At 38.4% G+C, this 4,827-nt stretch overlaps 1 pseudogene; it reads right to left on the reverse strand.

Moving 5' to 3' along the window:
* The window catches only part of LOC107553433 (cytosolic phospholipase A2-like), a 15,960-nt pseudogene extending 13,022 nt beyond the window's left edge, over positions 1-2,938 (reverse strand).
* Between the last annotated feature and the right edge of the window lie 1,889 nt (positions 2,939-4,827).

Raw genomic sequence — 4,827 nt, forward strand, 5'->3', positions numbered from 1 at the left:
GGACACGACTAGAAATCAGTGGTTAAGTTGTATTTACAACACTGTTCCAGAACACTTCAACCCAAATATTTAGATGTGTGCAGTGCATTTTATGGAGAACCGTTTCCTGATCCTGGGAGAGTAGACTACAATGCCGGCTGTTCTGACACACAGACTGGAAGTACGTTTTTTATATTTAAAGAGTTTTTATATTTTATATTTTTTATATTTAAAGCAAGTTTTTTGGGCAGTGTAGAGTAGGGCTTGTTGTTTGTAATTTCTCAGATCACAATTGCAGACATGGTTTTATGTTTACACGATGCAATACAACGCAACACGTAAAAAGACAGTACAAGTCATTATAATCCATAATTATGTCCCCACTGGATGCAACGAAGGCCTCGTTTATAATGAGTTTTCATGTTTTTGAATCATCGCTCTGGCCTGACGGCATCATCACAATATGGTAAGGGCGTAACATTTCCGTCACACGCTTGAGGTAGTCGGCCAATCATAACGCACTGGATAGCTGGCCAATCAGAGCACACCTCGCTTTTCAGACCGATGAGCTTAGTAAAAATCGACATGCTTCTAAAAGGCGGGGCATAGAGGAGAAACAATAATGTACAGTATGTGGAAAATAATGTGTTTTTTTTAACCTTAAACCGCATAAACACATTTCATTACACCAAATACACAAAATAATGTTCTTTTTAGCAACATCATATGACCCCTTTAAAGCAACATGACAGGTCGATGTACTGCAATCAGGAAGTGTGTAATTTATTCAGTGTTAAAAAAACATTCTCCTATCCCAATTAAATACGCAGAGACATTTTGAGGTTTATAACATTGGTCTGTTTTTTGGGCGGTAACCTGACATACCGTGAGTTTAAAGCTACAGTAAACTACATGTTTTTAACAATGGTAAACAAAGGCAAACCTGTTTGGAAACGATAATTTTGAGCTTCCATCTGGTGCAACTACACTCTTAAAAATAAAGGTGCTTCAAAAGGTTCTTCAAGCGATGCCATAGAAGAACCATTTTTGGTTCCACAAAGAACCATTCAGTCAAAGGTTCTTTAAAGAACCATCTCTTTCTTACCTTTTTGTAATCTGAAGAACCTTCTTTCGCCCCAAAGAACCTTTTGTGAAACAGAAAGGTTCTTCAGATGTTAAAGGTTCTTTATAGAACCATTTAGACAAAAAGGTTGTTCTATGGCATCGTGAAGCACCTTTGTTTTTAAGAGTGTAGTGGGCCAGAAATTACACAGTTTTACACCTTTTATATTCATTTCTGCTGCATAGTGAATAGCAGATTAGATTATTATTATAGTGACTGTTATGTTGAAGAAGAGCTGACTAAGTTTAGATTCAGAACATAAATGTTGTTTCTCTTTACCTTAAGCACATTGTTTTGGTTGGTGTCGAGGATGAATTCAAAGGCCTCATTCCACTCTGGATTGATGTTGTTGTCTATATGTCGTGTTTTCTTTCTGCTCTCTGGGGAAGTGGGGATGAACAACTCCACATATGGGTCGGGGGTATCCATTACAAGCATGTTTAGTTAGTTTGTTAGAAGCATTCATGATTTATTCTGTAAAGTACTCAAATCAAACCTTATTCCTTTGAGCTTAGTAGCTTAAAACTGATGAAGGCAATGCATTATGTTGTGTGAAGTACAATGCCTGTTCTGTAAGTACCTAAACTTCATATTTAAAAAGTATAGAAAATAAGTACTCACACAGGTCTCCAAAAGGTCCCTTGGTGACATTTTCAGCTCGCAACACTTTCACTATGAGTTTGTGTGAGATTTGCTGTTCAACCTAAAAAAATACACAGAACACTCAGCTCACCTCCATTACTGCTGCTAGTGCTTCACCTACTACTAAAACTACTACTATCATTTTTATAATCTTTATAACTAATAATCTTTTTACCTTTTACAATTTTAATACATCTCTATCTTTACATCTAAGTCTAAAAAAAGGGGGGAAAAGGAAGTGCCAATAAAAGTGGCAAAGCCCATAAGTGCACTTTTGGGGGTTGGTGCAACATAACTTTTTCACACCAATACATTGTCACTTTGAGGTGGTTAGCCAGAAGCATAAAAATATCTCTCTTAAACTTGATATTTAAAAGAGTTTATGTAGAGCCTGACCTCATAAAACAAAGTTTGATGTATGGATAGTAGCGTATGCTTTCTCCGTTTCTGTTTACATAATGTGTCCATATAATTTTGCTCTTTACTTGTAAGCCAGCATTGGCCAATATAGCGCAAAACACCTGTCCAAAAAAGGCTATGAGTGATATATCATGACATCCACATCGATGCACATCAGCATTCTTGGTGTAAACTTAACAAAAGAAAAAAGAAGTTCTTGGAAAACCAAAATACTGGTATACTACTCCTAAACCATCTGTGCTGACAAACTGCCTTATGTTTTGGCTTGCCACCTTGAAAGCCGCACTCCACTGTTTTAGACTTTTACTGCTATTTTTATGCATAAATCTGAGATTCCCCTTCAGGAACTCGAGCTGCGTCGAGATTCACTTTGGGAACACCCTTGCGTGACCGCGTTCTGAAGCACGTGTCAAATCCGTCCAGTGGAGCAGCGAGACGTCACGAGCAGGCTGACGTAAGCCCCAGAAAGCATAAAAGCGCATCCGGCCGGCTTCTGCCCAGCTTCTGCTCTTCAGTAGCGCTCTGTGTATGTGTCTGTCTAGTTACTGTTGTCTGTACAAGCACTCATATATATATATAAAACAATGAGAAAGTCTATGGCGAGCGAACGGCATTACAAACGCTGTGTTTCTCCCTGCCCACGATATCTGGTGGCGGGGGATACACACGATTTGTGTGTCGTTTGTTTAGGAGCGAAGCATGCACGGTCAGCTTTCGAGCAGCTGATTGATTGTTTTTCCTATTTACAAAGATGTGATGATCTTTGAGAGACATGGTGCCTTCACCACTAAATTAGACAAAACTTGCCGGTTATCCAATTCCTCAAAGAACTCTGTTCCCAGAGAAGTGAGATGCCACTGGACATCTAAATCCACTGAAAAAAATTATATAAATAAATAAAAATACAATTTAAAAAGCAATTTTTTAATGACACGGTATACTTTACTGTGAAATTACTGAAACTCTATTATATATATCTTTTTTTTAAATCAATTTATAATTTATTTTAGATTTGTTTTAATAGCCTACATTTTTTTGTTTCTTTTTTTAAATTAGATAATTATTTTACATCAAATGAACAATGAAAATGTAATTTTTATGATGTGAATAGGGACAAAACTAAAATTAAATTACATGGAAAGAGAGGTTTGGGGTTATACACACACAAAGAGCATAAAACACACAAAGACTAAAGATCACTCACACAAAGAACATACATAACATTTGTTATTCTAATACAACTAACACTATGCCTACTAAAGACATGGTTAGGGTGGTAAAGAACCATTACAAATCCTAAATAGCAACAAAAATGTTTAAATTGAACCTTCCTTACCTTGCACTAAGAACCAAATGAGCAGGGCATTGGAGCAACTGTGTGTGCATGTTGTGTATGTGAAAGAGTAAGGAAGGCGTAGAGATAGGCTTTACAGATGGACTGAAACTAAGTCAAAGTAAGCATGTTAAAAAACGGGAAGTGTGCAGTGAGCCAACACAGATAGTGGCTGTGGCAAGATGAAACTGTTAAAGTCTGACTTCCACAGTCTGAGCTGCATTCTGACACTCGCTGAGCACAAATAGCTACACTGGTTAACTGCAATGATTACGACAGTTATATAAAAATTGCTATCAGCATATGTGCTTAGAAGTCAGCATTATAGTTGCATGATTTAGCCAATAGAGTGAATATTGTGCAGTCCAGCGGATGCTCTATTTAGCTAAACCAGCCCATCCATAAAAACTGCTGCACAAAAATACAAATAGGCTACACATCAGTCGTTGACTCGACTGGACCTTGGGTGATAGACGATGCTTTTGATGCTCATCAGTGCGTGTAATTTTCACACTGAGCCAGTTCTCTTCACTGCAGAATGGACATGGTCACGTAGACATGACAAAAACATACTAAGACAAATCAAATCAATCAGATAGTGCCTCGAAACACTCATTAACACGCAATATAGGGACTGTTTTAGTGACGTATGCTGCTATTAATAAAAGGTTTTATGAAATGAAACCAAATCCATTATTTATTAAAATTGTTAAAACAACAACGCGCTACACTCGGGCGAGTGATATGGCCTATCTATCACAAAACTCCTGCAGGCTGCAGCTGTCCTGTAGTTTAACTTCAAAGTCCTAAAATGAACGGAGGTGTGCTTTTGACATTTAAACAGCGTAAATAAGGGAAACTTTTTAAAACATGCGGTTGCCCTTTAACTGTCAGTAGGTTACACTACAGAGCTGATGCTGTTACGGAAGAGGTTTGACACAACAGGTTAGTTTTATACAAAACAGTTTATTTGGTCACAGTGAGTACTGGTGTTGAGTCCGGAGGAAGTGAGGGTGAGGGAAAGGTCTGTGAGAGAGTGCAGAGGATATGGAGAGTGGAGTAATCCGAGTCTTTTGCTTGAGTGAGGCTGGAAGGTATCCGGGGGAAGCACACACCTCAGCGATCCGGGAACTAGGAGATACAGGAGACACTAGGAGGTAAGTAATGCAAGAAGTATTCAAAGGTAATCAGTAGCAAAGTCATTGAGTCCTCTATGTGTATACGAGACCAGACAGTGAGGGTGTCTGAGGTGTGTGCTTTTATGCAGGCTGGAAATGAGGTGCTTGATTGGTGACAGGTGCGGGTGCTTAGAACTCAGGTGAGAGGGATC

Source organism: Sinocyclocheilus grahami, unplaced genomic scaffold, assembly GCF_001515645.1.
Source record: "Sinocyclocheilus grahami isolate Dianchi unplaced genomic scaffold, SAMN03320097.WGS_v1.1 scaffold473.1, whole genome shotgun sequence".
NCBI classification, from domain to species: domain Eukaryota; kingdom Metazoa; phylum Chordata; class Actinopteri; order Cypriniformes; family Cyprinidae; genus Sinocyclocheilus; species Sinocyclocheilus grahami.